The sequence below is a fragment of the Myxocyprinus asiaticus genome, chromosome 9, assembly GCF_019703515.2.
Source record: "Myxocyprinus asiaticus isolate MX2 ecotype Aquarium Trade chromosome 9, UBuf_Myxa_2, whole genome shotgun sequence".
NCBI lineage: Eukaryota > Metazoa > Chordata > Actinopteri > Cypriniformes > Catostomidae > Myxocyprinus > Myxocyprinus asiaticus.
The window spans coordinates 29,653,096-29,665,628 of record NC_059352.1 but is presented as its reverse complement, the minus strand read 5'-3'; positions in this window follow the sequence as shown (position 1 = coordinate 29,665,628).

Sequence of the window (12,533 nt, the reverse complement as noted above, 5' to 3'; positions counted from 1 at the left end):
GCATGTTTAAGATGAAATTTAAGACATATGAGGGCTTTTCTTGAAATCGTTAACACCGGGTCATTCTAAACCTGGGGTAAATGTAATCTTGGGTTATCCTGTTTCATGTTTTACACTGTTCATACATTACCCTGTGTTAAAAATGAATCCTGGGTATTCATGTTCCGATGTTTCACACTGTACATTCGTAAACCCCAGCTTGACGTTCCTATTTGCATAATTGCGGTGTCAAAAAACAATGATTAGACAAATACAGCTTGTGACGGACACGCAACCTGTCAATGGAGCTGCTCTTCAGTGGAAATGTCTCCAAGCAATTCAGGTTTGTCTTTCGTCTACTGAAGCACACCACAAAAATAGACACAAAAGGAATACTGTATCTTCATCATACCAGTTGTCGCATTTGCCATCACTGTTCGGTATAAGTTTCCCTCAGACGGAGAATGTAAACATAGCTTGAAAGTTGGGGAATGTTTTGATGACTGTGCAAAGCGCATGAATATTCAATGAGGCTTTATATGATTGGTTGTGTGGTGCTAAACAACTTTTGGAAACATTCTAACAACGCATCGTTTCACACTGTACACCTCTGGTGACGCAATGCAGGATTATCCCCGCAAATGAGGTGCTAACCCTGCTCCAGAGCAGGGTTTCATAACCCTGGTTAAGAAGCAGTGATAATGGGCAGTGGTGGCTCAGCGGTTAAGGCTCTGGGCTACTGATCAGAAGGTTGGGGGTTCAAGCCCTAGCACTGCCAAGATGCACTGATGGGCCCTTGAGCAAGGCCCTTGACCCTATCTGCTCCAGGGGCGCTGTATCATGGCTGACCCTGCACTCTGTGAAATATGTGAAAAAAAAAAAAAGAATTTCACTGTATATGTGCAAATGTATAATATGTGATAAATAAATACAATTAATTAATTAAAAATTAATTAATGCTGCCTTCATGTGCTATCGAAATTATCGTAAATACGAGTTTCCCACTCAAAAGTTGCACATGAACGACCCCTCAAGTAATTACGCTGTAATTACGGCTGGGAAACTGGGAAATTTTGATACCCGAGTTTCCAAGATGGGAGATGACTTTCAACATGGTCGAGGATATATGGAAATAGCTTGTATTTGACCAAATTCCATTATCGTCAGCAGGCTAATGTATTATGGTGTCAAAATAAAAGTTCCTCAAAAAATACATATACGTAAATGAACTTGGCATCGTCCATGTTTCCTGTTCTTTCCGACAATAAAGCACTAGAACGTGACATACTTGTTATTACCACTTCAGAAGTGGGAAGTAGGATAATTCTGCTAGCACATGAAGGCAGCATGACCTTCTTTCGAAATTACAAGTGTGAAACGTTGCTTTACCCAGGCAGGGTTTAAAAAAGACATTAACCCAGGGTTAAGGACAGTGTGAAAAGCCCTATGATGTATGAAAAAATAAAATAAAAAAAATCAAGGTACCGCTTGAAAACAGAATATTTGTATTGTGCCTCATTTCTGATTAAGCTGTAATTTTTTCCAAAATATGTAAATAATTGTGAAAAAATTACTAAATAATGTTTATTTACGACGTATAAAATATTTTCTATAAAATTAGAAAAACGTTTAATGTAATTTCCATCACCGAATGTTATTAAACACAATACATAATTTGAGATGTCAGGAAATTACATTGTGGTGGAATGTGGTGGAATGACATTTCAGAAAACTGACAGAATTCTACTGTGATACATGTATATACACAAATTAAATAAACTAGTGAGAGTGTGAAACTCGTTTTTTAAGAAAGTTTATTTTCTAAAAGTCCCCATAGTTGAAAAACTCCCATTTACTAAAGGCAAGAGGCACATAAATGTATTTTTTTTTTTTTAAATCCATGCTCTGCAGAGAGTGTTTTGGAATACATTTTCCCAATAATGCAAAAGGAGAGAAAAAGAAGAGACAAGACAGAGCTGATAAAATGAATAGTTTGGACAAGTGAATTCATGAGAAACAATGCAGTCAGAGCACAAAGGACTCCAGTTACAAGGTAGCTCAGTCAAGGCCAGGCTAGGGATGAAACCGTGAAACTGATACTGCTGTTTGCCTGCAGCATAGGCAATGACTAGCAACTACAGAATGATAAGTAACACTACACACTTTTTAACAGCTTAAATTCATTAACCAAGACAGACCTAATGTCTTGATTTTTCCACATCTCGTCTACAACCTAAGAAGTGCTATATTCCTAAAAGTTACAACATATCAACCCTCACATGCAGTTAAAAATGTTCTGTTCTCACAAGTCCTAGTTTTACAATGTGCAAATATGACATTTCCAAATTTATGGTTAAAGAGATATTTCACCCAAAAATGGGAATTCTGTGATAATTTACTCACACTTATGTTGGTCCAAACCTGTATGACTTTCTATTTTTCTGTGGAAAACACATAAGAGGTGTTAGACCGTATGTTAGTCTCAATCACCATTCACTTTCTCTGCTTATATTCATACATACATATATATATATATATATATATATATATATATATATATATATATATATATATATATATATAGGGTTGGAAAACCATGAGGATGAGTAAATTATGAAAGAATTTTCATTTGTAGATGAACTACTACTTTATTATGGGGCATTATGGTTTAATTTAAGAAGAGTTGGATTTCAGAGGATGTGGTGTGTTTGGTGTGTGTTTGTGTGTGAAATCCCTTTTGGTTAGACCGTATCATTTGACCAAGCTAATCTCCTCTTCTTACAGCTCATTACAACAATGTTTGTCCAAAACAATGGTCCAAAGTAATGAAAAAAGACCGCTGTGAGGCTGAGCTGATTGGAAGGTAATAAAAAGTGAAAAAGGCAATGCACACACTAACCCACACAAACACACACTCACTCCATCTCACAAAAACAGACTGAAAATAGCATCCTTATCACCCCTGTTTCATTTTGATTTGATTACTGCCGGATTATAATGCAATCACAACACTGTTTGAGAAGTAGCTATGGGAACCGTGTATCTCGCCACAGATCTTAATTTAGGTTTGAACACTCCAGATCACTTAGATACAAGAGACGAGGGGGATGGACAGAAAGGAACAAGGGTGCGAGAGGAAGTGAGAGGTATACTGGGAATGAGGCATGGGGGGACGTAGAGACAGGCGCTTTCTTGTTCTTTCTCTTGTATTTCATATGCAATTCAATTTGTCTTTCAGGAGGAAAATCAATTTCTGATGACAATCCTGGGTGTTGCACTGAAAGGCAGAGTTCCTGAGTCCTGGGAAAGTTGCTGTTGGAGACGGAGGCTAATCTCGGCAGAATGAATCATTCACACTCTTATTTGGACATCTGTGTTAACATTTTCCCCCTGATTCCTCCCTCACAAACTCTCTCTGAAAGTGATGGTTTCATGAGAAGTTTTTGCAGGTGCACGGTTGAAACTTTGATGGGGCAGGAATATGAAGCCAACTGGCCTAAATTTTCCTCACACAGAAAAAAAAAAAAGAAGAGTTTTTCAACAGACAAAATAAAAAATGCATACAACTAATTTTTTAAACAATAATAATTTTTTTTTAAATACTATAAACATAATCTATATAAAACCATATATTTAACCTCCTGAGACCCCAACGTAGCTGCTATGTGCATTCTCCATTTTCATTTTTTGACTTGATTTGACTTTCATGTTACAATGTTTACTTTGGCAACAAAATCTCAATGTTCTCTCTTAACACTGTCAAAAAAATAAATAATAATAATTAAAAAAAACAAACAATTTGCATCATTAATTCTGATTCAAAGTAATGGCCAGCATCATCCAATCACTTCCAACCATGTTAAAATAAAATGGTACATTATTAATTCTGAATCTATGTACTGAAACCCAGGCTGGTTTTCTGGTCTAAGCTGGTTTAAGATGGTCTTCCTGACTGGCAAACCTGGTCTAGTTGGTCTCACAGTCTGCTCAACCTGTTGTTTAGCAATATTAGAACAACAGTTGTTTTGCCTGACCACCTGAAAAATGCCCAAAACCCCTCTAAAACCAGCAAATCAGACTGGCCTAACCCGGCTTGTATACCAGCTAAAACCAGAAAACAAGCTTAGTTTTTTATTCAGCAGGGTTCTATCCATATAGTGCTGTAACCATGGCAATGTTAAACTTGACCATGGCAAAGTAAAGACATTGCAAACAGTGTGCACAAAAACAATGACTTGAAAGCACTGAATGTCAGATCAATGGAAAGTTAATTAATGAAGTGAGCAGAACTGCCAGATGCTCTTGATTCCTATGGAGCACATGTTCCTGATACTGCTCCGAGCGCTGTGGCTAGACACAAAGAGAGGCTTCTTTTGCTGCTTTTCTATGGCTTGCAGTTAATTTAGGCTATGTCCACACTAATACTTTTTTGTTTGAAAATTACGCTAAAAAATCAGTGTCTGAGTCTTGTTTACTACTGACAACCAGAAACATTTAAAAAAAACTTTATATTGTTTTTTTTTTTTTGTTGTTGTTGTTTGATTTTGTTTACTACCTTAAAGAAAAAGTTCACCTAAAAATGAAAATTCTGTCATCATTCTCTGACCCTTATTCTGTTCTAAACCCGTACAATTTTCTTTCTTCTGTGGAACACAAAATGAGAAATTTTGAAGAATTTCCCGCTGCGCTTTTTCATACAATAAAAGCATATAGTGACCAGTAGCTGTCAAGGACAAAAACCACGATACAAGTAGTCCATACAACTTGTGCACTTATGTTTCAGGTATTCTGAAGCCATTCAATAGCTTTGTGTGAAAAATGAAAATTAAAGTCAGCATTCATTGATAATCTTACCGTCTGCCATAGCTCTCGAATCTCATTTGCACTTGTGCTTATTCAAACTTGCACACCACAATAAGTTATGAGACACACGAGAACAAATGACATTTGGTATCATCATCAAACCTGTCACAACAAGTTTGAATGGGCAAGGGTAAATGAGATTTGAGAGCTACGCTGGAGGGGAAGATATTAGAGAATAACCACTTAGAAGACAACAGTGCATGAGTCATATGGATTACTTTGATTGCACTTTTATTTTTCCTTGTTGGAGCCTGACAGCCATTGGTGATTCTACTTACAATGTATGGAAAAGCTGCTTGGATGTTCTGCAAATATCTCTTTTTGTATTTCACAGAAGAAAGTCACATGCGTTTGGAATGACATTTATACATTATTAATTTTTGGATGAATTATTCTGTTTACCAAATAAAGCTATCATGGCTCTAAAAGATATACACTCACTGAGCACTTTATTAGGTACACCTGTACACCTACTTATTCATGCGATTATCTAATCAGCCAATTGTGTGGCAGCAGTGCAATGCATAAAATCATGCAGATACGGGTCCTGAGCTTCAGTTAATGTTCACAACAACCAACAGAATGTGGGGGGGGGGGGCATTGTTGGTGCCAGGTTTGAGTATTTCTGTAACTGCTGATCTCCTGGGATTGTCACGCACAACAGTCTCTCTAGAGTTAATTCAGAATGACGGCAGAAACTAAAAACATCCAATGAGCATCAGTTCTGCAGACCGAAATGCCTTGTTGATGAGAGAGATCAACGGAGAATGGCCAGACTGGTTCGGGCCGACAGAAAGTCTACGGTAGCTCAGATAACCACTCTGTACAACTGTAGTGAGCAGAATAGCATCTCAGCATGCACGTCGAACCTGGAAGTGGATGGGCTACAACAGGACCATAGCATTCTTAATAAAGTGCTCAGTGAGTGTATGCATTCTTAAAGATATCCATAAAAAAGTGGGAACTTTTCACAACATTTGTGATTTCTGTCACAAGGTTTTGGGAATAAGCTTCTGTGGAATGTGAAGAGGCTTTTCAATATAGCCTTTTTCCTATGTGTCAAGAAAAAGTTGATTAAGGGATATTGTATTGGCTCAGTGAAGACCAAAAAGAAATAATTCGTTTTTTTAGAACTGTAAAGAATTTTTGATAAAACAGACTATCTATCCACAATGGCGAATTAAAGCTGTAGAAGGTTAAAAAAAAGACACAAATGTTAGATGTGAAAGGCACACCATTTCTCATTTAGCTACCTGATTTTAAAATTGCTCCACCAACTGAACTGACTTGATTAGACATTGGATTAATAGATCTGAAGTATCAGTTGGATTCATGATTAATAAAGGCGTATTGTACCGGGCAGTGACCCTCATGGCTGAAATGCTTCATATGGTCTTTCAGGCAGAAAGGCTTTAGCCCTCATAATAGTTCTTTTAAAGGGCATGTAATTAACCAGGTCTAATGCCATTGTCATACTGTTAAGGCTCAAAAGTTTGCACAGCAAGGAAGTTGGGTTTTAAAATAGACTGCTCAGTGAACGCAGGCTCTGATTACAATTATGCGCTACACTTTGCTGATTTGAAATCAATGAGGCCAAATTTCACAGGGGCCCTGTCAAATGGTAGCAACGAGCATCCCAGATCCATTCCCCAATCAAAAGTTTTTACTCTGTATAATTTCACGCAATCAGATTTCTCCACAGTCATCCAGTGCAATCAGGTAATCAGTGGGGCCCATTAACAAGACAAATGGGGTTTAAAAAGTGGGTGCACTCTGTTTGCAGAAACTTCCTGTGGAGAAGGCCCCCCTGCCTCTGCCATCTTTGATGCACTGCAGAATGGCTGCGGAGCTGCTGTAATTTGGGTTGGAAAGGGAACTCACGTTTTCATGAGGCTTTCATAATTTAACATGGTATTGTCTAATGAAGGGATATTTTCAAAAGTTAACTTCTTTAAGTAGGAACAACACAGAAACCTGGGTTTCCATTGTGGTTAGTGGATAAAATATAATGGTTTCATCAATACAATGCATTCTAGATTTGTGTAACAGCGCTGACTTGTCTTGCTTTCCCCATAATTCTAATAGTCTACTAACTTAGAAAAGGTGTCTTTCATTTGCCCTTTGTTAAACTAAGGGGATGATATTTTGGTCTAAACTGCCGTTTCTCTCAGTGGACACCAACTGTCATTACCACAAATTTAAATGCCTTCGGAAATAATGAGGCAAAACAACGTGAACATAACAAAGACAAAAAAAAAAATAAATAAATAAATAAAAAGAAAGAAAAGGAATAGGCTCTAATTTTGCCCCTTAGGGAAATGTGGAGCGATTCCAATTAAGCTCTTCCTGAAATGAAACACTCGGGTCACGCCAGTTTCTCATCATGGTCCCATAACTGGCTGCTTTTGTTTGAGACATACAGTTAATAACAATGTCCAACCTCAGAGAGAGGAAGTCATGCTCACAAAGACCCTAAGGCCATTAGGAACCTCACATGCTGTAAAGATATTAGATTAGATGCAGCTTTAACTGCCAGAGGCAGTAAAACATGGCTGAATAGCACAAGTTGTCCCTCAAGAAGTCCTGATTAAACATGGGAATCTTAGAGGAGCATTGCTGCTTCTACCCAATGTGATTTTAAATGCTTAATTAAACATAGACTATACAGAGACAGCTCAATCTAAGAGCTGTCAAGCCTTAAATCTGAATGAATATTGCACACCACATGCATCATATTTGCAGATAGATCTATCTCGACTGCTAATATCTGATCTACTGACTCTTATCTACACTTTGCCAGACCTGAGATTGTTGAGCTACCTTTCATTTCATTTATTGTGTGTGGGGCGGTAATTGCCCGCAGATAAGCGCTCTCCCTCCCTCCTAGACCGAGCCTAAGCATTCCGAAAGCAATCTTCTTGGACATGGGTTCTATCCTGGGTCATTTGGCTGACCGGGGCGTCTAAAGCTTTTTTGATGCCTGGCTTCAGATGAGTCCACTTGGCTCTGGTCTGCCACTCCCAGCCAGATGTCCCAATCTTTCAATCAACCATCCCATTTACTGCAGCAAAGCACCACTGCTCAGCATCACTTACCGACAGCAACAGCAGGTCTATCATCTAATGCTTAAAATATCTTTCACATTAGGCCTAATAACTCATGTTGTTCTGGATGAGCGTAAGGGGTGTGTCAGGGTCAAGCATTTGGTAAGAAAGGAAAGGATTTAGTATTTTCATAATCACAGAAAGTGAATCAAAGTTTCCAAGGCAACACTAGATTGGAATAAAACGTGGGGAAGAATTGTCAATCATTTGTCAGCACCTAAACTGTTTTGATATTAGGATGATACCTAATTTGCATTTTTAATTCCTCTGCAGATGATACCCTCCCTAGTTAATGAGCAATTAATTGATGACAAATTCAAATTAATATCAAATATGGAAAATGCCAAGGCTTGACAATGAACAAACAAAACATTTTCTGCTTCTTTGCTTCACAGAATATCAGTTATTTTCAGTATGAAAATTACATGACTGTGGCTACATTTTTGTGAAATTACATTACTTTTTTCCTTACACATATTGCGGCAGTTCCGAGGTGAAATTTACACTGGTTTGCACTAAAAGCAAGTTAAATTTCACCCGAACAGATGAGATTTTTAAGGTTAATCCTCTATAAACCTTATAACCGATAGTGTCATAAAAAGAAAATGTTAGATGAAAATCAGATGATGTTTTCAACGCTAATGCTCTATCAGGTTGTAAATCAACAAAACCCTACCCTAAACCTTAAACCTTCTGTAAACCAAATCAATAGTGCCAAAAAAAAGCAAATGTTAGATGAAAAATGCAATTGTTGAAGCAACCATATAATTTTGTTAAGACATCACAAGAAAAGTATATGTTTAATGAACTAATAACCTGCCGTTTTACTCAAGATTTGTGTGAAAGGGAAATAAAGTTGTTTCAAATCACTTTCACATCCTTGTTGTTGTTGTGCCTCTAGTGTTCATTTCACCAGGAAACTGCCGCAATACATACAACAAGCCAAGTAAAAATAATTTAGCAAAAATTTTGTTATACCATGATGCAGAATATACAACTTGAAACTTGATGAAACTTCTCTCATCATTTACTGACTTTCATGCCATTCCAGATGTCTTCTGCTGAATACAAACAAAGAGTTTTAGAAAAATATCTCAGATCTGTAGGTCCTTAAAATTCAAGTGAATGGTGACCAGACCTTTCAAGCTCCAAAAATCACATAAAGGCAGCATAAAAGTAATCCATAAGACTCCAGTGGTTTAATATGTCTTCTGAAATGATGCAATCACTTTGGGTGTGAAACTGATCAATACTTATTTATTTTTTTACTATAAATCTCCACATTCACTTTCAGAATGTGAAAGTGAAAGTGGAGATTTATAGTTGTTTTTAAAAAAAGGGCTGAAATATCGATCTGTTTCTTACCCACACCTATTATATAGTTTCTGAAGACAAAGATTTAATCACTGGAGTCATATGGATTGCTTTTATGCTGCCTTTGTGTGATTTTTGGAGCTGAAAGATCTGGTCACCATTCACTTGCATTGTATGGACCTACACAGCTGAAATATTTTTCTAAAAATCTCTGTTTGTGTTCTGCAGAAGAAAGAAAGTCATACACATCTGGGATGGCATGAGGGTAAGAAAATGATGAGATAATATTTATTTTGGGGTGAACTATCCCTTTAAAACTCAGTTTCAGAGGTCAGCATTCACTGAAAGAACAGTTGCATTGAAATAAGGTTTTCTCTTTTCCAAAACAAGGACAGCAAGAAGAAATGTCAGGTGTTGTTGGGCAACTTGACGCTTAAGATTAGAGTCACTCAAAGGTGAAAAGCCTGTTCTAGTATTTTTGCATTCACATAATAAACTAGCAGCTTCTGTTCTGTTGCTTATACGGAACAGTTCTAAAGCCTTCAGAACACCCAATTTCAGTCACATAATCACAAAGCACAATGCATAGACTTAAACTATAACAATTATGTTTCAATCATGCACCATGATTTCAAACTTTTTAAAAGCCTCTTAGTCATACTCTCCCTTTGTCCCTTTTTAAAATGTTTCCTAATTTCTATGAGTTCCTTTTCCTGAGTCCAATTGGATAATGGTTGTAAATAGGCCTTATACATATTATATGACTAGGGACTGAAAATAGAGAGTAAGTGCCTTTTTATAAAGGCTTATATTGAGGGAGAGCTTTTGATTGCAGGAAATGGAGATTTTATCTCTTGTGTGCCTGACAAACGCCTGCGCAATGTAATCTGGATTATTTAACTAAAAATCCTATATGTTCCCTTTTAGACAAAATGGATTAATCTTCATGTGTATGTGAAGCATTTCCATTATATGCATTTAGACGCTCACAGGCATGTTTTGGCTTGATGATGCTAGACCACAGTCTCTGTCTACCATTGTCATTGTTTGATCCAGTCAGGGGTATGCCCTTTAAAGAGAAAAAAAAAACAGAACACATTACACTAACATGAACATTTCTAGATCTGACTTCTATAAAAAAAAACAAAAAAAAAAAAACAGGTTTTTATTAGCCAACAACTTTTTTTATACATTATTACCTGAACAGACAGTTTGATCTCAGCAATAGAAAGATAATAAACACTTTCGCTCTATTAGAAACACATTACCAAACCCTGGACCTGTGAAGTCACAAAGTAACGCTGCATATACACAGTCCTCCTACATTCTCCCTCTTACTTGACCTCAGGTTAATGGCTACATGGAATACGCCTATGTGACAAGCTGTTTGGAATTCTTAGTGTGTTACATTTGTTGGAACGCTACCCTAAATGCATTCATTCCCCTCTTTGTTTTCACTCACATTTTATTTTGGAGCAAGTAAAATACCCCCCCCCCCCCCCCATCCTTCTGCTTAAGGGCACGTTTCCCCCTCTCTGAGTTTTTCTCTGATCACTCGACTTTTGGCTGTTTTGGAGACAAAAGAAGTCTTGTGCTGTATTTCGTGCTGACAACCTCACTTGCTTCATTTTGAATCAGCTTACAATTCAGTGACCTTTTCATTTTGGGCTGTTTTTGTGCGCATCCATCTCTTGGGATTATCTCTATACAGATTGTTTGTGTGAGTGTGTATGTATGTGTCTGGAGGGAGGTGGAATAGGAGGCATTATTTTAGGCTGTTATCATTCTAATGGTATTGGGGGGAAGTACTGTAGTGCAAAGCAAGATCGATGTGAATTAACTTCCCCTTGGAGAACGGAGGACAACAACAGTACCTGAATCGTTTTGTCCTTTTCATGTTTTCACTCAAAGGGAATGAAAAATGTTCTCCTTTCGTACATGGAAATGAAACACGAGACAGTAGATAATCTCATAAATATGGCATTTCATGCCCGATGCTCAGGCTAATAGAGCGAGAAAGACTCACAGAGTAGTAGCAGAATTGGAGTTACAGAAAGAGAGGTCTTTGTCTCAGGCTTGGCTGACAGGAAGGGGTGGCAGAGGGACAGTCAGGGACACTCATCCCTGGGAATCAGGAATGCTGGAAGACATGGTATCCCTTTTTGATCAGACCTCGCTGATGGATCAGTTGGAGAAAAGCAAATAGGGATAAGACCAAACCTTGATGACAGCAGACCAATTTTGATGTCCTTTTAACTCTCATTAAGGTGCGTCTTGTTTGAGCTGACGGTTTTGAGCAGCATGGGAAAATGGCCTTTAGCCTAAGAACAGAATTACTGAAACAAAGGTAAACTTCAGCATGGATAGACAGAAAGAGAAAAAAGACTGGGAAAGAGATAAAGCAGGGTGGGCTACCTTTCACAACACTTTACAATACTTATATGACTTCTACAAGCTTTCTGAGGGTAAAGACATGCTGATTTATTCTCAGAGGCTGGTTTTACTAGTGGTTTAACAAGATAAATCTTTCATTAAGACGGTACAGCAGGGAAGGGGTAGCTGTCGTGTTGCTGCGGTCGAAGAGTGAGTTTCCTTGTTTGTGTGCAGCCGTGGCTGTGATTAATGCTCCTCTTGACCATTTTAAGCGGGGCCTTTGAGAAAAACACAGAGAAAAACAGACAGCAAGAAAAAAATGGAGAAAGCGAAAGTGTGGAAAAGAGAAAGATTCTGCTCAAAAAAGAAGAAATTTATGTACCTGTCATGTTTCCTTTTTTCTTCCCATTTCCGAAAAAGTGAGGTTGTGAAATGAGGTGACAGACGGCTAGCTTTCTCTCTGTTTTTGTGCAAAAATCAAAGATCTACCGATTGAACAAGGACACAGGTATTTAATCAGAAAATTAATAATTCCAAAATGTTGAGCCATGTGCAAAGTGTTACATCAGTGCAGTGTTCAGTTCCATATTGAATATAGTTCTAAACTCAAAGGCCCCAAGCCCTCCTCAATGTTTATAATGCATTAGTGGAACAAACTCTTCACTGTACTCTATTTACAAATCCCAGCAGGTCACGGATTAGTTGCAGATGTGGCTAGAAAACTGTCCTGACCAAATTCATACCAAAGTAATAAACGTTCTGTTGGTGTAAGGCCTATTTTCATCTCGTTTTTCCTTTTTGTTTGAACTAATTTTGATGGGGTGGCGGAGGGAATGAGAGAATACTGCTCACTGTTTGGAATGTGAGGTGTAGTACTTCTCTATACGTACAAGGTTATTA